Genomic DNA, 22,589 nt, shown 5'->3' with positions numbered 1-22,589 from the left:
TACTTGGTCAATATTAATATATGTATTATTGTGTCGAAGTCCTTGTGTGCGTGTGAGTCTATGTGCGTATCTGCCACCATGTGTGTGTGTCTATGCCCGTGTGTGTATCAGTCGATGTGTGTGCCAGTCGATGTGTGTGTGCGTGAGTTGATATGTCTGTGTGTCAGTTGATGTGTGTGTTAGTCAATGTGTGTGTGTGGTGTGTGTGTACACAACTAATATTGAACTATTAGGTTACTAAATTAAACAAAAATAATGTGTGTGTCTAAGTCCATGTGTGCGTGTGAGTCCGTTAGTGCGTATGTGAGTCGATATGTGTGTGTGTATCAGTCGATGTGTGTGTTAGTCAATGTGTGTGCGTGGTCTGTGTGTTGACAACTAATTTTTAAAAAATTTGTTCGTACTTTTATTATTTATGTGTGTGTCTAAGTCCATGTGTGCGTGTGAGTCGATGTGAGTCGATGTGTCTGTGTGTGTGAGTCGATGTGTGTGAGGGTCGATGTGTGTGTGTGAGGGTCGATGTGTGTGTGTGTCAGTCGATGTGTGTATGTGGCTCCATGTGAGTGTGTAAGTCCATTTCTTCGTGTGTGTGTAGGTGCATGTGTGTGTGTGAGTCGATGTGTACTTCCCGCTAGTTTTGTATGAAGCTGATTGTGTATGTCGTTTCTCAAGCAGACGCCTAATACCATAGCCCATGAAACATGGAGCTCTCTAAAGCAAAGTGAGACATCTCGCACTTCACACCTCTTTCTGCACTCAGCTGGGGATCTGTGAACTAACTGTTGAGGTTGTTTTTATGGTGATTCACTCATGACAGACTGGCAAACTCGCATGTTTGTATGTACGTATTTGAACTTCTTTCGCACTGTACTTCACCAACCGTGTTAATCGGGGGTGCGGGAGGACAACAAATCCTGAGTATGAAGTGATCCTCCTGAGTACAAGGATAGCATAAATGCTCCTGATATGTTATTACTGCTGGGAAATTATCTCCCACATCTCTGATTGGCACTGGCTGCAATAAATCCCAGCTTTGCGTCTAATGAGTGCCCAAATGCACAGCTGCGTTGCATTTTGTCAATTACTTCAGTCCAAATGCATACTGCAGGAAATGGTGACCATACACTATTATCAGCTGTAGATCCCCCCCACCCCAAGCATACAAACGCATAACACGTTGGTGCTATTTTGAAGGCTCAAGGCGTTTGTAAATTAATCTTTTTTTATGCTTTGATTGAAATTGAATATGTAAAACGTTGCAATTTCCAAAAGTATTCCTCTCCATGTCCTCTTCTTTTTCCACTTTCCGTTTTGCAGAGAATATGTTAACAGCTACATTCACCTTGTTTTTAAATCCTTTATATTAAGTTCGCTTGCGTGCTTGCTTGCGTGCTTGCTTGCTTGCTTAGGACCGTGCAAATCTTTCGGTCGTTTTTTAACCCACTTCCCGTGATCCAATCGAGCTGACATTTTCCACACAGACTCGTTGTGCCAGACAATTATTGTTCGTGAAAAAAAAAATTCCCAAAATTTTACACTTTTTAGGCAAAAAAAGATTATTTTACATATATTCAAATAGAACGCATTCATGGCTTTGGCTGAACGTCAGAGTGTAAGCGCCCAGAGCGTAACCCCTCCACAGGCCGTGGCGGAGTAGCGCAGTTGGTAGCGCCCTCGCTTCCCATGCCAAAGGTCGCGGGATCGATCCCCGCGTCCTCCACAGGCGAATATATTTTTAAATCCTTTATATTAAGTTCGCTTGCTTGCTTAGGACCGTGCAAATATTTCGCTCGTTTTTTAATCCACTTCCCGTGATCCAATCGAGCTGACATTTTCCACACAGACTCGTTGTGTGTGACAATTAATTTTCGTGAAATTTTTTTCCCAAAATTTTACACTGTTTAGGGAAAACAAATTAAATATTTAATTACCAATTGCTTAATACTGGCAGACAATCATCTGACCCATAGATTGCAGCCATCTCAAGCCAGAGGACGAGAGGACTCTAGCCGCCACGCCTATAAAGGATTTAGAGTGAAAAACTTTGTTTTTACGGGTTTACTTGTTTGTCTGCTTGCAATCTCCCTTAAGTGCTGGAATAATAGAATACAGGTCTGCTTTATGAATCACCAATTACCTAGCACATCAGATAATTATGGTCTGATGAGTTTATGCTCAGTTTAATTATCACTTTTGAATCACATTTTTTTACTGAATCAGAATCTCATTCACACTATTAACATCATATAAACACCTTTATTAATCACCATCTTAATCAACACACCTTCATTATCCATTATTATCATTGCCAATCTTACCTTTAAAAGGCATTCCTTGTCTGTCTCTCCGTCTGTCTCTGTGTGGACGCACACTTGCGAAGGATTTGGCTCCCGAACCGCAGGGTTTATGTAAACAATTTTTAGCCAGGTACCACGCCGTAAGCCCCGTGCTTGGCATAGGCTATTCATCTGTCACATCCGTCACCTTTAAATTAGTTAAATTAACAATTTAGTGCAATTCAGTATTATTTAATTATTTCATCGAGCCGCTACAGCTGCCCGGGGTTGCCCCTAGCAACGCCATTCGCGTTCAAAATGCAAAAAAAACACACGCAATGCTGAGGTAAATTCATCAAAGTGTCATGTACTCTTCTCTTCCCCCCCACCCCAATGTGTGCACTTACTACTATAGGGTCGGTAGATACTAATATTATAGCGCTTAGATAGTATTATTGTAGCGCCTGCGGGGGAATGGTGGGGGGGGGGTAGCGGTCCAGCCCCCAACCTGGCAATGTGTCACCTCCTCCGGCTGGGCAATGTAGGCGAGGCCGCGGGCTCTGCACTGGACTAGGCCTCACCACGGAAATGTAAAGTACAATTTTATTGAATTTTTCGCGAAGAACTCAGGTTCATTGTTTACTATTATGAAACAAATATGTTGGCAAATATTACAATAATGTTTGTGTGCAGAAAACTTATATTTCATTATTAGGTTGCTAAATATTTTCTTTTTTAGGTGTGTTTTTATGACGCTGCGATGGTGTACTGCCAGTCTGTGCTCTGGCCTGCTGCCTGCTGATTAATTAACTAACGTCAGTGCACTGGCACTCTATTATCTACACTGCTAATTTAGCTATTGGCCATTATGAGTGTATGCCAGTCTATAATCTGTTGCCTGCGTCTTTACTTCACTCAGTGTACTGCCAGCCTTTCATGTTGACTGTATCCTGCTTTTTTCAGCTGCTGCCCGTACAGTGAGGGAAAAAAGTATTTGATCCCTTGCTGATTTTGTACGTTTGCCCACTGACAAAGAAATGATCAGTCTATAATTTTAATGGTAGGTTTATTTGAACAGTGAGAGACAGGATAACAACAACAAAAATCCAGAAAAACGCATGTCAAAAATGTTATAAATTGATTTGCATTTTAATGAGGGAAATACGTATTTGACCCCCTCTCAATCAGAAAAATGTCTGGCTCCCAGGTGTCTTTTATACAGGTAACGAGCTGAGATTAGTTGCACACTCTTAAAGGGAGTGCTTCTAATCTCAGCTTGTTACCTGTATAAAAGACACCTGTTCACAGAAGCAATCAATCAGATTCCAAACTCTCCACCAAGACCAAAGAGCTCTCCAAGGATGTCAGGGACAAGATTGTAGACCTACACAAGTCGGTATGCACTGCTGTCGTTAAACCAGGTACCACCACAGTCGGTATGCATTGCTGTAAGCATAGCAGATACTACCACAGTCAGTATGTACTACTGTAATCATAGCAGGTACCACCACAGGCAGTATGCACTGCTGTAGTGATAGTAGATACTGTTATCGAGTTGGTAGATACTGCTATATAGAGTTAGTAGATACTAAAACAGTCAGTATATACCACTATGGTCAGTAAATATTACTAGTCAGTAAATACTACTATACAGTCAGTAGCTACTACTGGGGCTCAGTAGATACTACTGTACAGTCAGTAGATACAACTACAGAGTCAATAGATACTACTTACTTTGTTGTATGTCGGGTGTGCAGGTATATATACCTACACGGGGGTAAAGATATTTTTGAGGGGGGGGGGGGGTCCGACAATTTTCAGAAACCTTTTAGATCAACTATTTACCACCCACTTTCTATAACTTTTTGGACTTGTGCAAGCCTCTTATATTTTTGTTGCTGGAGAAATGGACAAACGGCCCACCGGGCTTTCACAATACCTTAGTATCTGTGTATGTATATGTAAGATTTTTAAGAGAAGTTTTGAAATATATATTTTGCCCAGGCAACGCCGGGTACTTCCCGCTAGTCTATCTATATCAAAGTAAAAATTGTCAGTTTGTGAGTTTTTTGTGGGTGTGTGTCTGTTTGCGTGCTTGCGAACAATTTGCCTCTCCAATGGTGTGGTTTACGTAAAAAAAATAGCCAGGTGCCAAACCGTATTCCCCGCGGTGAGAAAGCACTATTCCTTTTTCACATCTGTCAACTTAAAATTTGTTTAATTAGCGATTTAGTGCGATTTCAGTGCACTTACCATGTATTTATTTATTTATGACGTGTGCACGACCATACCAACTCACGTGCCTTTGGTGGGGGGGGGGGACAGCCCATGCCAAGTCGCACGCCTTCCGTGGGAGTGAGGGGGACATTTTTTTTTGCATTAAAATTGCTATAAAAATCCACTAAACGCTCAGGTAAATTATTGACTGTGTGATGTCCCCCCCCCCCCCACCCCGATGCGTGCGGTTATTACTACTATACAGTCGCTAGATGCTACCACTATAGGCCGTAGATATTACTGCAGAGCGGCTGGGGAGATCGTGGCTGGGGGAGGGGGGGTCAGGGGTAGCAGAGATGATAAATGGACTCAGTTGCTGTAGCTCTCTACTAAATTAAATGTTCAAAATGTAATGACGTATGTGGCAGGTGGTTGCTGGACTAAGAAGTAAAATGTCACCTTCATGGGGAATCCCAAAAATATAAAATGACCTTTGCTTCATAAATAATTATTTTACCCCATCACTTAGAATTCATCTGAATCCTAAAACACGTCTTATTGATGACGAGGCATCAGTAGATAAGGGTCCGGTGTCCTCAGCCAATCTTCCCAGCAGTAATTGTGTTGAGCTCACAAATCCCACACCTCGCACTCTGTACGAACAGAGATGGCACAGCGTGTGACCATAGGTCAAAATTGTATTCATCTCGAATGTATTATGTTCTTTTCTTTAAGTGTATGTGTCCTTCAAAGAGTGAGATAGGTGTGCCATTGTCTGGAAAGCAGTGCTTGTACGCATGCAGCTCAAAATTAACTCATTCAAAAAAAGAAACAGCAACCAGACTACTTTATTCTTATAACCTGAAATACTGTTTGTGATTCAGCACAGAAATATGGGCCACGTAAACAATACATATACACCACAATTGCAATCTCAGGGTGGCAAAAATACTTTATTTTAATAATTGATGCTTGTTAACCTCATTCGCAGACAAACATTGTTTAGTTTTAACCTTTACAATCTGATTTCATCACCCCTTCTATCATTTTGGTTCCAATGAGGACACTTTTATGAATAACTAGTGGGAAGTACCCGGCATTGTCCGGGTCTTAAAAATATTTCTAAACTACTCTTTAAAATGTAACAGCAGTGCATACTGACTGTGGTAGTACCTGCTATGATTACAGCAGTGCATACTGTGGTGGTACCTGCTATGATTACAGCAGTGCATACTGTGGTGGTACCTGCTATGATTACAGCAGTGCATACTGTGGTGGTACCTGCTATCACTACAGTAGTACATGTTGACTCTATATCAGTATTTATCGACTGTATAGCACAAAGTGCTCACCTGACAGAGTGGCGTGGTGAGGCCTAGTCCCATGCAGAGCCTCCGGCCTTGCCTAGATTGTCCAGCCGGCCGAGGTGGCACCTTGGCAGGCTGGGGCTGGGCTGCTACCCCTGATCCCCCCCCCCCCCAGCCACGATCTCCCTGGCCGCTTTCCAGTAATATCTACGGCCTATAGTGGTAGCATCGAGCGACTGTATAGTAGTAATAACTGCATGCATCGGGGTGGGGGGGACATCACACAGTGAAGAATTTACCTGAGCGTTTAGTGTATTTTTATAGCATTTTTAACGCGAAAGAAAATGCCCCCCTCACTCCCACCGAAGGCGTGCGATTTGACATGGGCCGTCCCCCCCCCCACCAAAGGCGCGTAAGTTGGTATGGTCGTGCACACGTCATAAATAAATTAATAAAAGGGAAGCGCACAAATATCGCACAAAATCGCTAATTAAATTTTGATTTAAAGCTTTCGTGACTGCAGGGATTCATCTTCTTGGTTCTTTCGGTAAAGTCACGTAGAAGGGAAGTAATAAAATAATAAAACTAAAACAATCGCTAATTAAACTAATTAAAAGTTGACGGATGTGAAAAAGGAATAGCGCTTGCTCACCGCAGGGCTTACGGTGTGGTGCCTGGCTAAGCGCGCGACCACACACAAACCCACACACAAACCCTGCCACAAACCCACACACAATTTTTTTTTTACTTTTATACACATATAGATAGATATTTTAAGCAGGAATACAATATTAAAGGTTAAACACACATTTAGGAAAACAGTATCCAATGTAGGTCTGTGATTATTAAAGGAATGCAGGAATTCTGAGCTTTTGGTGTGCTTGCCAATCAAGGTCAAACTTTTAGAGCAGATTTGCAGTTGCAGAGTACTTACCTAAGTGGCGAGTAATGCGACTGCAGCGGTACGCTATGCCTTTAAAACCCACTCAATGGGCGGGGAGTGGCGGGGTGGCATTGTCAGACTGAATTCACGGTGCAGGGCTTACGTGTACTGTACGTTCAGGCTACTGCTTTGAGCACAATTGGGGTCAAAATGCAGCCGTTAAAAGATGACGATATCCAATAAGTAATTGACATATTGCAATCTACCCAGCCAGGTGGCTCAGCATTAGTATCTCACAAAAGAAAGGTTGCGAGTTCAAATCCTAGGTTTCGGGGTGGACTCAGCAAACCATCCCTCCAGGGTCGATAAAATACATACTGTATCACTTTGTGGGGAAGTCAACAGTGGTTGTCCTAAAGATAGACTTGCCCCTGCTAACTCAGGGCTATTATATATAGGAGCAACACCTCATTGCTTATTGGAGCAGGTTAGCACTTTTGTCTATGCAGGGATTGAAAGCACATCGGTTAGCGCACTGCACATTAAACCTTGCTACCATATTTCTATTCTCGGCATGGCTGTCAGTGGCAAGTGATGTCTCAACCTGTCCTTGGGCACCGCCTTGACCAACCCACACTGACCAATGTGGTCAAGTATGGTGAGGCAACCCCCATAACCAAAATGGAGTGGGGAGACCTTCATCCAACTTTGAATTGATAAAAGGGCTGAAAATCGTTATTATTGTATTATTTTATCACCATAACACACAGTGTTGCAAGGTGGGAAATTCAAGTTATGAACTTTCCACTCCTTCCATGGTATGCACACATTTGATGAGATATGGGGAAATGCACTTTGTAATCACGTGCTCACACAGTGTAATGTAAAACAGGCTTAAACACGTGACCTGGAAATAATGAATTGATTTTAACAAAAGTTTTCCTTAATAAAATAATTCTCACGACGTTTTGGCCACAACGCAAGCAGCCGTCCTCAGGTGGAGAACAGGTCTGTCGAGAAGACAGAGTCTGAATGACACGCCCCAGGCTTGGAGCGACTATTTAAGCTGGGATGGAGGGGCGAAGAGCGCCTTGACAAAATAATTTGCATATCAAGAGGAATTTAGCATATTTATGGGAAATGCAGATATGCGATTAGTACTACTTGTGAAATGCGTAGGAAGTTTGGCGAGGGGTTTAAAGTCATTATGCCCGTGCATTATGCAGGATTAGCAGCATCAAAGGGAGGGGATAGGGGTAACATTAATAAAGGGATGGAATGTTAATAGTATGTAGCTGCAGTAACTAAACCACCACGTAAACAACTAAAGTATAAACTACATAGTATCATCAGTATACTAAATATACTCTCCAATAAGCTGAGCTACTAACAGTAATTAATACATTACAATTCTATGTCGCAAAAAATATAATATGCTTCCAGCTAAATTTTATTATCTTACATCACACGAGTCTACACCGTACTATATACTGCCATAGACAAACCCAACATTAAATTATATACTGTATTGCTATACACCACCCTATACCTTAATACATTGTAATATTACACTATGTATTATTCTACCCACCCTAATGTATATCACACTGCTGTATATTCACTATACAATTACGATACTATATATTACTTTGTACATTGTATTAAGCATTACAATTTTATACTATTATTATACAATCCGCTATACACTATACCATTGACCGTCGTGTGAAAGATACTAAGAGGAAGCCATGAAATATGTCAATGGGAGAGTAGTAGGAGGAGACTTGCAGCGGAGCAAATAATCCATTCCCTTTGGGGCATACAAGATATATAGTCAATGCCAGTGAGTGGAACGCGGTCTGAAAGTCACCGTAAACGTGAACACAATCAGTTAAGATCCGAAATGGTTTATTACGTCCTTCCAATGATTGCTGAGCCAGAATCCATCTTCTCGGTTGAAATTGTCTCTGTGTTTGTATATGTGGATCACCTCATGAACGAATCTCTTATGGTAGCCAGATGGCTTGCAGAGAACCTCTGTCTTGGAGAAGTCAATATCATGTGAGCCCACTGAATTGTAACAGTGATCTGCCACGGCTGAGGTGTTTGTCCTACCGTGTTTCAAGTCTGCTTTATGTTCACGGATGCGGTCCGTAACATGTTCTTTGGTTTCTCCAATGTAACTGCTACCACAGAGGCAACTTAGTTTGTAGACGCCAGGGTACTGTATGTCTGGAACCACATCTTTTACAGACGGGACCAGATCACGGATTTTATGTACTGTGTTGAATCGGACCTGGATCTTGTGTTTTATCAGGATTTTGGAGATCTTTTTTGTGACTCCAACAATGTAGGGTAAGGTGATGGTGTTGAAAGGCTCAACAGGATCCTTCTTGATGGTTGGAGAGATGGTTTTGCGAATTGTGTAGTCTGAGTAACCATTAGCCTTAAGAGCTTGGCGTATGTGTTTGAGTTCACTGGCAATGTGTTCCTGGTCGAGATGCATTGGGCTCTATGGTATAGAGTCTTGATGAGGGAATTCTGGGATGGATGGTGGTGGGAATCCGGTTTTAGGTAAGCATCCGTATGGGTGGCTTTCCTGTAGACAGAGTGGCTCATTGAACCATCAGGTCTCCTTTAAATTAAGACATCCAAAAAGGGTAGCTTGCCATCTTTTTCGACTTCCATGGTGAATCTGATGGCTGGGTGTATGGAATTGATGTGGTAAAGGAATTGGTCTAGAGCAGGCCGGCCATGTGTCATCTACGTACCTCTTCCATAAGGTCAGGCGTAGAGTGGCAGTCTAGATGGCGTCAGTTTCAAATTTCTCCATGAAAACGTTGGCTACAACCGGAGATAGGGGGGAGCCCATTGGGGTGCCCTCAGTTTGTTTGTAGAAAGTTCCATTCCAGGTGAAGTATGTATTGGTTAAGCAGTGTCTCACAAGGGGGGGGGGTACTCCAGTATTCAGTCCTTGATGAACCAAGTCTTCAATGATTGCGATAGTGTCAGGTACAGGAACTTTGGTGAATAAGGGAACCACGTAAAAACTGACAAGCAGGTCGTCTGTGGACAGGGAAATCCCCTTGATTGTCGATACCAGGTCAGTAGAGTTTAGTACCGCAGAGGTGGTTTTTCCAGTGAAAGGCCGCAGGATTTCAGACAAAAAACGAGCCAGTTTGTAGGTGGGGGAGTTGATAGTAGAGACAAGGGGACGAAGAGGTGTATCTTCTTTATGTATCTTTGGCAAGCCATATAATCTTGGTGGCCTGGTTGCAGAAGGTTTCAACGAGAACTGTTTGGTTTGATCAATTAATGCGGTTGAATCAGAAATGATTTTGTTGGTTTTAATGACGAGGCTATTGGTGGGGTCTCTTTTTATTTTTGCATAGCTGCCATCGTTAAGTAGTTCTTGAATTTTGTTGTTGTATTCTATTTTGTCCATGATGACAGTGGCATTGCCTTTGTCGGCTGAGAGGATGACAATGTCATCCCTCTTTTTTAATTGAGCTAATTCAAAACGCTCCACCTGAGGACGGCTGCTTGCGTTTTGGCCGAAACGTCGTGTGAATAATTTTATTATGTTTTATTTTTATTATTTTATTATTTCCATTCTACGTGACTTTACCGAAAGAACCAAGAAGATGAATCCCTGCAGTCACGAAAGCTTTAAATCGAAAATTAAAAGTTTTCCCATTTCTAAAAACCTACACAAAAGCCAATGCCTGTACATCTGTAAAAGCAGGTCTATGGAAAGTAATGGGGCTTAAAAATACGTCAGAGCATTATTATAATATTTTGGATATTTGAGTACTGCAAGGCATACTTGAAAGTCACATTGGAACGATTAATCAATTATATTATAAGACCTATTGTGGTAACTTCATCGAATCATGTGTGGAAGTATCAATGCTCTTCAATGCATACATGTTGTGTGTGTAATGTTCTTGTAGGGAGATGGAGTCGTCGTAGAGGCAACACGGTTTATTTATAATATAACAGGGTACACTTAAACCCTAACACAAAGGGGTAATGGCCCCTTTCACCCACAACCTGGGGAGGTACAGCCTCCGGGCTATCGTACCTAGTCACTCTGACTTCTCTCGCCCTCCGGCTGACTAGACCTAGGGGAGGCTGACCCACCGCTGGTCCCGTGGGTCCCTGACCACTGGCCCATCCGGACCTGGCCCTTAGAAGGACATCAGGCCGAGGGAACCTCAGGGTCCTAACCTCTCGACCACTGGCACTGCACTGAGCCCCGGCCCTTAAAAGGACGTCGGTGGTTTGGGGTCCAGGGTCTTCTCTCCAGGCGGGCTTCTGGCTTCGGCTTGAGGCGAACTGCTGAGCGCTCTCTAGAACCCGCTTTATATATTGTTTCCCCCTGAGGGGCAGGGCTCTGTGGGATCATAGCATCCCCCAGCCCCCTCCCCTCAGAGGGGTTCTAACCGCCGTTGGCCCAACCGGTCTGAACCGGTTTCTACCCCTCCCCACCGAGGGGCAGGGGGTTCTGTGGGATCGCAGACACTGCCCACGGTAAGCACCCTGGTTCTGGCGCGCGTGTGTGTCAACATGACCACCACATATGTAACGGGTTCACGGCACTTATGTACTTCTGCAGCCACCAGAGGTGTTGACATGTACTTTAATATTACACGCAAAACAGTTGATTCTTCAATCAAATCATGACAATTCATCAAATCTCTAGGGGGGATTGATTTTTCCACTCCTACCATGGAATACTACATATATGGTGATAATGTGTGTGTATGTGCGCGCACTGTGTTGACTCCTCAGGCTGCCAAGGCTGTGGTGGGTGGGTCATATAGTCCACGTGTCCAGCTTCTGTGTGATCAACCAGGGACTACTCAGCTGTAGATCTGAAGGGGTGCTTGCTCTATGACATCGGCCTGTGTGTGTGTAGCAGCTGATGCTGTCCACCTCCAGAAGCGACAAGGGGTGAAGGTGCAGTGCTGGTGACGGGGAATAATTTGCTGTGTGGCATAAACACATCAGGCAGTTATGCTGGGAAGCACATGTATCATGTTATGACCATCCCATTATTTATACTCAGACTACCTAGACCTGTCCTGTGGCTTCCAGTGAAAGAACATCTTGCACACTACATGACCTTAATGAGCACCAAGCAGAGCACAGGCTACTTGGTGATTATCTGAACCATTTAGTTAACGTATTGTAATACTAAGCAGCAGCAATCATCAGCATCTTGTCACCTTTGGCCCACAGAGACAGCTGCCACTGGGGTGCCCTTTCATATGTTCTGGATGAGATGCGATGCGAGTCGTGGGATGCCACTGCATGTAGTGCGAGTCGGCTTGTGTGAGGCACGATATACGGCGTGCACACCACTGTCAGCCCTGCACTGTGGTGCGGGGTTCACAAGGGGCCATGGCACTCTGAGTGAACCCGCGGCACATGTGACCGGAGGGACCGACTGGGAGGGCTCTCAAAGAGGGGGCTGGGGGACCACAGGTCCCATCTAGATCCTTCTGGGAGCTTCCAGAAGGTGGGCGTTGCTAGGGGCGGAACGAGCCCACCACTGACAGTATAAGCCGGAGCCCTGAACCTTGGGAGGTAGTCTCTCCAGGCAAGCCAAACCCTGGAAGAAAAGCCCCGAAGACAAGACCTGACCCGGGGTCCGGTCTAATGTAGCCTCCCCAGTGTGTGTTAGGGTTTGGCTTGTCTGGAGGGACTACCTCCCAAGGTTATATGTGGAAGGGGAGATTCCCCTTTGTGTTTAGGGCTGAATTGTTAAATAAACGTGTTGCCTCCAAAGACGTCTTCGTCTCCCTTTGTGTACCACTACATATGTAAAGCACTCTTTGATGCTGGGGTGTAAAGGGCGCTATATCAATAACAAATTAGTATTATTATGTATATGGTGCAAGATTAGAAACACTAAATATATAAAAGGCCATAAAAGATGGACGAAAAAATATACTTTGCTCTATGCTTGTTCTGGCTGTCATGGAGTGAACATGTTAAAAGTAGAGCTAATCGAAACATACACTTTGTTTTGCAATGCCTTTCTCAATTTAGCCCATGAAATGTATCATGATCCAGTGTCACGCTCAAATGAATGATTGTTTTTAGAACAATTTATCTAATGTGATCAGGAAAATTCAGCTTTTCTCTCCAAAACAATCCTGGTCAGCAGCATTATATTATACAATAGCAGTTTAAAACTGTGCGATATGTCAGCAAAAAAAAACATTTTCTCTGCTTCCCAATATTATATTCTGCTGCTGCATAAGCGTGAAGTACATATCTTCTGTAAGATATCAATATGATAATCTGCCTTACTTAAATATTCAAATATATATTACTGCAATATACCATATATTGCTTCTATATTACTGTCCATAACATCTTGCGTCACACACGCTAATTCACAGGGAATTAAATTCAGGGAATTAATATCATTTTTAAAAGCTATTTCTGTCGAATAGCTTTATTATTTGAAAAGCAATAGAAATAATTACAATGTTTAGATGACTTGCTATTTAAGGTTACGTGACAGTCATTTTTGTGAAACACTAATGAGAGACACGGCATGATTTGTATTTTCAATATCAGTCTATTGTTCTGTTCTTCACGTGGTATTTCCATGGAGGCTAGATGACATCTTTCATCGTGCAATATATTTAAACGAGTTATAACACCCAACATACATTTCAGAGCACAGCACCTTAATCAACTGATCTGTGTTTAATTTTGATAACGTACACTAGCACAGTCTGGCATGCAACGTGAATTGCCCAGAGATTGTGCTGGTAACTAAAGCGTGCATTTATATTTCATAGAAACAAACAACACAATTATCTAAATACAGCCATATTCTCAGTTGTTTATAATCAATATAGATTTGTATATATATACATATGTTAAATCGACACATTGTGCAAAATGACAAAAAAATGCAATACATCTGTCAATAGCACTTCCCTCTATAAGGAAGAAATATATAATGGGTGATATTTCGGGCAATGGCCCCTCTTCATTGCAGAGAGATAGCTGCCAGAGAGATGCGTGAATAATAGTTTGTTTCTATATATCTATAGAAAAGCCTCAACTGGGCATCAAAACTACTTCATAAAAGGGTCCTGCTCAGTATGTTTGGAAAATTACAGCATACTTAAGCCACAAAACGTTACAATTGAGAGTCATTAAACTAAACTAAACTATTTTTTTTATTTTAACAGGTAAGGCCCACTGATCAATATAGCGCTTTTCCAGAAGCGACCTGGCCACAAATGAAGTGGCTTATCGCGTGGAAATTTATAGCAGCCAAATACTGTAAAACGCATGTTTCTAAATGTGGAGAGAAAAACTAGAGGAGCTGGAGAAAAATCCATGCGATCATGGGGAGAACATGCAAACTCTAAATATACAGGTATCAGAGTCAGGGTTGAACCCAGTACTTCCTGTATACCAGGCAAGGTAGTTAACATCTCGCCACCGCGTACAGTAAGTCAATCAACATTATTCTGAGATTATTTGTTAAAATCAATACCAGTGGCCAAATAGGCTAAAATCAGCCAACTCAGAGGTGATACAAAAATTATCACGAAAGCAGAGCACAGCAGCAGACAGACTTTTTGTACAATTTAGTCACCAGCATAGCCCAAGCCTCCATAATATAGGTTTTTTGGGTTAGATCGCAGAAATATAAATGTGGTGTTAAACCCGCCACCAACCGACACAGCCGATTACAAAGGTTTGTCACGTAAACAAAACATGCCAATTTGTTATTAGTACGGTGTGTTGGAAAGCAAATCCACAACTTTTACAATTTGAGTACGACGTTTTGCCAGTAATTACAACTAGCTTCATCAGGTGACAGCCATATTTGTGGAGAAATCCTCCTGTTTCGTTCCTTAAATAGAGGGATAGATGTGATGACATCACCTGTGAGACCTTCACATGCGAAGTGGGGGGGATAATGAATGTGTAGTGTCCTCCTCGGTGTGTGTGTAGCGCACACACTCAGTTGGAGACAAGGTAGTTGTAGGAGGCACCGTCTCTCTTCATTTCCGTTACACCAACTCCGGCCTCCCCTCTCTCGACCCCGCTGCCGTACAGCCCAGCCTAGACACAACCCTGACCGCGTTGAACCGACGGCGTCGACCGAGACAGCCAACTACTGGCCGGCCGCGCAATTATGGGGCGAAGGCGGTAGCGACGATGGCAGCGAAGACGACAGCGACAGCGAGACGAGTCCACTCCCAGAACCGGCAACCCGGAGCTCTCGCTTTCCACTGTTTTTATTCTACTCGGCGCAGCCTGGCTCTGCCCTAGCTGCGCCTCCCTTCTCAAACCCACTAGAGGGTTCCAGGGGCCTCCCTATGAGGTCTTCCGTGACCCTTACCTCAGTTCCTCCACCCTGCTGGCACACTCGTGTATATGCTCGATGGCGTGTGCGCTAACTGTCCACCGCAGTTGCCGCTGCTGGACAGCAGTCGGTGCTGTGTCACTACAAATGCATATAAACTACAATGGGTATCCATTGCCGGTTGGGTTATTCAAGCCTCATTCCCTGCTCCTAGTGCAGGTGCAAGATAGTGACTGCTAAAAGCCAACCTGACAGCCATGAACTTCAGGTTGTTTAAAAATAAATAATAGCACAGAGTAATTTTTTTTGTCAATTATTTTTATTCTCCATCAGCTTGTTCTTGTCCACTGGCTCACCAATTTTCCCATCTGCCAATCTGCTTGTCCGCCTATGTCCTTGCAAATGTGTCCTTGCATGTGTGTATGCATGCACGTGTGGGGAGTGGTAAAATAGTGCTGAGCGCACTGCACTTTGAACCCGGACTACCTGGGTTCCATTTCCGACCATGTCTAAATCAGTGGCGAGTGATATCAGAACTGGTTCTGGGCTTCCCCTTAAGTACCTGGTGTAGTGTGTCACAATCAGAACTGGAGATACAAAGGCGGTCGTGCTTGGTGCTGGCTACAGCACCCCCTGGTATGTCGTGCCAGCCTTCAGAGTTGCTCGCGATCTGCTATTGCCCCAAGAGTCTATAAGGTTATGGGGGGGGGGGGGGGGTTGGAGGGTTGTCTTTTAAGCATGCGATTGTGTGTATGTATGTTACTCACAGTACTGAAGTTGGGGAAGAGGCCCATGGTGCCTGTGGCACCAATAGGGAAGGACACAAAGGGCTTCCCATCCATGTCTGCCGGAGACGCGATCTGAGCTGGCGCGGCTTGGCACAGATGCTCGTCCAGGCGCGATGGAACACAGCTGCCGCTGGGGCTGCCCTCGTCACCTTTACAATGAAGACAAGCACGTGCACACACACATAGATACAGAGTCAGTTCGCAAGAGAAGGGGTCTCCTCTCCTGAAACAACATTTGAATTAGCGCTCATTCAAAGTCAAATGTCAAAGTGATTTCCTGCTAAAATGACCGTTGAGGTGACAATCATACACTGTTTACAACCCTGAGCCAGTTGTGAAAATACCACAATCTTACGCTCGGGGAGAGTCCATCCTTAGGACAACTACTGTTGACTTCCTCAAAGAGTGCTACCCAGTATAATCTTTTTATTAACCATCAGATCAAGGTGTTTAAACACACTTTTCTTGACAAACTACTGTATTACCAATGACATTGAACTCAATTCTGATCAATTTTCAAGACGATAAAATCACCCATGTAATACGGAGTACGTAATTGAATTAGCAATTAACCACACCCCTAAATAATTACATAAATTAATATAAATTAGAGCTCTTCACAGAATCTTTAATTTCTGCCTTTCCCCCATTACATTAATGCTACATCCCTCGCTAAAATCAATTTCTATTTATTTAATCGACGTGCATTATCTACACATTCATGCCGTGCACCTAGCCAAGTTGATAAAGCTTAGGAGAGCAGTTTGGAAAACAGGGAAGGTATTGACAAAAAGCCCTTTTTCCACACAAAGTCTCACTGAAACAGCGTATTATCTGCCGAAGGCTTGATAATGAAAACATGTTCTAGCACGTACTGCGGCAGCTCTGGAATTTCTAAAACTGTATTCTAAAATTTCGGCAAGCACATGCAGCTTATTTGATCCAATTCTGGTTTGGTTAATTCTCAGAAATAATTGTCCACTGCTATTTTAAGCGTTGACTCGGAACATGAAAACATTGATAACATGCGCAATTTTAACATTGGTGGATGTTTTCCATGTATATTGTATCGAGCGTGGAATTATAGTAATTAATTCAAAAGCTTAATGACCCCAAGTAGTAAAACATATTTACGAATCATAACGAAATGTGATTATTTAAATCTATTCCAAGGTGACACTTTTCACGTGACTAGTTCGATTTTGCAAACAGCATTATTTTTCGATATTTATAACTATAACAAAACAATTCCCTTTTTACACCAAAGCTCAAGATAGAGTATTAGTGTAATTTGCATTTGTTTTAAATAGATACACAATTCTAGATATATTGGTTAAATGTCATATGTTTAATTTCTAAATATGGACAGTTCAGTCACCTAAAAATCAGGTGTGTGCCATCGAAAGGTCACCAAAAAAGTACACGGAGTATAAAGGGATGTCTATGACACACTTTACCATCATGCTGTACGTTATTTACTGCCGTTCCACATACACATAATGCTCCTAATAGGACAGATTCCGTCACAATTAATGCGGTCAATACCAGGTGCAGCCGGACCAGAGTGCATAAACCAAAAACATCCTTACCCCTCTCTGATGGATGCTTATAAAAACAACGTCCCTTTGAGAAGGATTACAAATCCCACTGGCAAGCGCTCGCAGAAAGCCGATGATGATTACTTGATACAGCGATCGTGCTGTGACGGTTCCACCTGAAGACGGAAGCTTGTGTTGCCTCCGAAACGTCGTGATTTTTATTTATTTTACTTTTATTAATTTTAATTATTTTACCTACGTGACTTTACCGAAAAAACCTAAGAATATGAATCCTTGCAGTCACGAAAGCTTCAAATCTAGAACCGATGATGATTCCTTGACAAAACAAACGCAGTGTCCACCGCTCCCTCCGCTGCACGAGACTCCACTTCACGGAATTCCTGATTGCAAGACTCAGAGCGGCCGGAACGGGGCAACCGTCTCCTGCGTGATCTGATGTGAGAGCCGCACGCACACGCATCCATGCACGACACGACTGCTAGAATTCTAGACGCCCAATCAGAGTGCTGTCACTGCTGCCCACTGCAAGAGCGCCTTTTCCAATCGTGGAGCAGCGACTGGTCCGATCGGCAAGCCCCGCATCCCACCCACGATCCCGCATGACAAGCCGGCGTGTGGTGAGGGGTGGGGGTGAGGAGGAGGAGTAGGTGGGGATGAGTCGCGTTGGGGTAAAGCTGCTTGTCCATCCAATGCAGACAGTCCCTGAGCCCAAAATGAGGCGTAGCTTTCGCCCTGTTTCATCTACCAGGTTAGATTCTGAGATTTAATCTACAAGCACTGTATTGCAATCACGGTTAATCTAGTATTATAATATTATCACTGCAATCAATTGATATGGGGATATCTATTGAATAAAACTCTGTCGAGCATGATTGTGTCCATATCATTGCCTTTACACGTGTGATTGTTATTGGCATTTTTTTGGAACATGTACATATGCGTACATATGTACGTGTACATTATTTTTCAGTCCACTGCTGGATGATCGCTTCACCACACTATGTGGGTTGTGGGGGTTATTTGACCATACTTCACCACGCCGGTCAGTGTGGGTTGGTGAAAGCAGGGGTCATTGAAGTAGGATCATTGAAATTACAGCTCAACAATATAATTTACTGCACTGCCTTCTACTGCCCACCAGAAATAGTCCTCCAGCATCCTATGCCAACCTGTTCTAGTGCGCGGCGGGGTTACCAATCCATACATTATATATATGTAACGACCGCAGGGAACACGTTTCTTGTGATGGTCTTTATTGAAGGCACGAACACTTGAACAGGCGAAGACCCCAACTTCAGCAGCCCTCGAGCCTCTTGTCTCGACTCATATTATCCTATGCGTTGTCACGCATAGGATCTTCTCGATAGCTCTCGATCCCCGATCAACACTTGTTCCCTTCTGTCATTTGGCGACAGCCCTATTCTCGATCCTTCCCGTAGACACCAGATCGTTCACCCTGTCCGTCAACTAACCTGTCATTACCCCCTGTGGCCCCTCGTCTCTTCCCATGCTAATCCCCCTGTCATTACCCCCTGTGGCCGCTAGTTCCCTGTACTGTCTTTACACATGTAATTGAGTATATTTTACATAGAATGCATATTTAAAAAAAAATTACTGAGTCTTACCTCAAACTCACTATCAATACAAACTTTAGACTATTGCAAGTTTTGTTTTGTTCCAAAATATGACCATATGAATAACCCAACAGCCTCAATGTTTTTCCATTGCTGAAAGAAGAACATGTGTTTAAAACACGTTCAATAATTTAAAGAAACATTTAATATCAATGACATGAATGCATTTCAAACTGTGAAAAAAAAGTTTACCCGAAACTGAGAATGAACGATAAGTGTTGCCAGACTCTTCCACAAAGACCATCGGAAAATTTCACAGACGTGAAACAAGCCAAACATTATCTTTGTGCATTCACAAGAAACTCTTTCAAATATGAATGTTAAATGTTTTACCGATCTGTCAAAAAACGTGATATTTTACATTTAACGCAGACACAAGGCTAGTCATTCGTTTTTCAATTAAAAAGAACAATATAACGAACAACCCTTTCTGAGTCTATTGCTGAATGAAGACATCACATTGTATCAGCAAACAGAGTTGTATGACCATACTTCATCATGCTGGTCAGTGCAAATTTATATTGAAAAGTGCCCAGAAGCAGTTTAGATACAACACGCCTCGAAGAATTGAAATCAACTCTGGGTTCGCAATGCACTGTTCTAGCCATTGCACCCCTACTACGCCCACTAGTGTCACACGTTTGGGAATATACGATGCTAAGAAGTCCTGCCCTTACAACCCTTAAGGATGTAAAATACACGACCGCAAAGACGTATCAAAGAGTAATATCAGCGAACAGACTACTCCGTAACGGCGACAATAAACGTCAAAATGTCTCCTTTCTATAATGAGCAACGGAGCCGCGCTCATATCCACTGAGAGCTCTATCTCACTTCATACAGTCTACTGCCAGGGAATAAATTCTCACAAGGCGGCAGATAAAAAAAAAGTGTGGGTATTGTTTTGCTCAGAGACATAATTTTTAGACTTTAAAGAAGCACGCCCAGTAAGCGCTTACTTTCACTACAGACAGTCACATTTTGATTAAATAATGACATAAACAATCTGAACAATATGTTCCTTGTGCTATGCTCATTCACAAGTTATGTAAAAACACGTGCGCCGTGCAATCACTGCCAACGCATTTTGCACAGCTGCAGATATGTGCATTGGGTCAATGAAAATCATCATCCGTTTCCATTTCTACTTTTGAAAGAAAAATTATTCACCTAGTTCTTCTTTGAACTGCACGTGAGATTGTATGCACATCTGCCACAATCTGTGGAATTATTCCACTCAGAATGGGACAAGATATATCTTCAGTTTGTTTAGATATGGTGGATAAAACCATGATTCTTTCTCAAAACACGGATCAACGTGGCACAGCACTTAGTGGTAGCGCTTAAGACATCATCGCCTGCAGTGGACTGACAAAAAATATGGCAACAGTCTTCTGCAATTGATAAATAGGCACCCACCAGATACAAACACTTACCATAAGTGTACAAGACTATACGGGCATGATGAAAATGTGGCGTGATGCCATCCATAAAATCAGCATAAAAGCTCTGAACAAAGGAAGCATTTCAGCTTTGATTTGAATCAGAAAAGGAGCCAGGAACTCTCAGCCTCCATTGAAATGTATTAAGGTGGGTTTGTTCCACTCTACCATCTGTGACATTACGGTTATTGTTTGTCAGTGCACGGTGTAGGTGATGATATCTGTGATGCAGACATACCGACCACGTTACTTCCTACACAATTCCTTAAGATTCAACCCTGCACCCTGCCCCTCCTTATCATTCACATTTTATAAAACGCTACGTCCATCTTGCAGTGCTCACCTTGCGACCTGTGGCTTCCATCGCCTCTTCAAACACACAGGGGGCAACTTCGGTTTTCAAGATGCTCTTCAGAGAGCTGTTTGGGACTATTTAAAAGCAACTATTGCAATTGATTTCACTGAAGATCCACGGATAGTTTTGAAGAGGGAACAAAATCATCTTGAAGTAAGGTTGGGGCAAAGGATGAGGAGTTAGACGACAGCTCACAAATGCATCTTGTGTTCTGAGATGATTGCAAATTACTCGACGCCCATTGAGATTCTCCGGCGCAGGAAAGTCCAAGGGGAATTTTATTATGCAACCATTCTTTTTTGTAAATTCATATACATATAAATACTTTGAGCTGACAGCAAGGGAGCAGGTTAAAAAGGCAAGGTATCTGAGCGCATTGAATCTACAAATACACGTTCGGTGCTGTATGGTTAATCCTCAGGCCAGGGGCGAGCGAAGCTGGCAGGCTTGTCACGTCACACTCGGCCACAATCCGTTGCTGACATTATCAGCGAACGCCAGTCAGGCCTGAGGCCAGCCAGCACATCATCGCGTCCAAAGCCAAAAAGCTGTAGGCGAGTTCCTTTATCTATCGTAATTGCATTCCAAACTATTAAATGCCACACTCTGCTCGGCGGCGTGATGGGCCATTGCATCGCCATCATTTGGTCTGAAGCACAGTCAACACACAGTGTTGACTGGATATGAGAAGACACCAATGACTGTGGTAAACGTGTGTGTTCACTTCTCATCGATGCATAATTATTTTATAACAGTTTAATCGTATCATTATCTGAATAATCACAAATTAAGTGCAACTATTGTTTGATGTCTGCAAGATAATATTATTACAGCCACTAAATAAATGCACATTTCATTGGAGAAGTATTTATTTAACATAAAGTATGTGCAAAACTGAATTACATTTTTGAAAAATGCGGCAAAGACAGGATATTTACGTTAATCTAAAGGATTGGGACTTTTCAGGTCGCACTATTGACAGCAAGACGTATGGGTAACAAGGAGACTGCCTGCACAAGACAATGTGACATGATGGAATGATGACATTAGCATCAATACATTTGCGGTTAGTTGTATCTATAGTTTGCATTTTTAGTTTTACATTCGATATAAACTACTACTTACAAATTCCTATTTTCACTGCATGCATTGTTATCAAGATCATACACTTTAAAGGGTCATCTGTGTAAACATTCCCTTCCTTCTTGTAAAAACAAACTTCCAGCATAAAAGTGACTCAGGCCACCACAGGAAGTGCCTGAGAGTAAAAACAATGCAAACAGACTTTGGCAGTAATAAAGCAGTGAGTACAGCACTACCTTTGCCAGCTTCCAAAACTATGTCTTACAAAAAGAGCCTCCTCTCTATGAGCTCAATGCTGCTTCTTTATATGTTTGCACATCAATTAGACATCCGTGCAGGCTGCGTTGTGAAAATACATGGAGCGGAAACTCCAGACTAGCCCGGCCCCTTGACAAGGGATGACTAATGTTTGCGATAAATAATGGACGATGGTCTCGCGTTTTGTAATTAAACCTGTGGGCCAGAGAGCCTAGGGGCAGCTCGGCAGCACACTCGTCTCGGGTGTGAGGGTGTCTGGCCCGCGGCGTGCCTTGCGATCGTCTCAGTTCGCATTACACGCGCAAATGATCACGGCGCTCGGTCGAACGCGCGAAATCGTTTGACCGGATCAGGACAGCAAAATGATCGCGAAGCCAAGTTATAATGCTTCGTTAATATAAGGCATTATTTGTGGTTCGATTGTGTGGGGATAGTCA

General features: G+C 43.0%; 1 pseudogene; it reads right to left on the bottom strand.

The window, feature by feature from the left end:
• LOC133345079 (zinc finger protein 385D-like) overlaps positions 1-22,589 on the bottom strand; it is a 122,697-nt pseudogene that overhangs the window by 38,724 nt on the left and 61,384 nt on the right.

The sequence above is a fragment of the Lethenteron reissneri genome, chromosome 21 (assembly GCF_015708825.2).
Source record: "Lethenteron reissneri isolate LAM-NWPU_2019-01 chromosome 21, ASM1570882v1, whole genome shotgun sequence".
NCBI lineage: Eukaryota > Metazoa > Chordata > Hyperoartia > Petromyzontiformes > Petromyzontidae > Lethenteron > Lethenteron reissneri.
The sequence above is the reverse complement of the archived record's forward strand: the minus strand, read 5'-3'. Positions and strand labels throughout refer to the sequence as shown.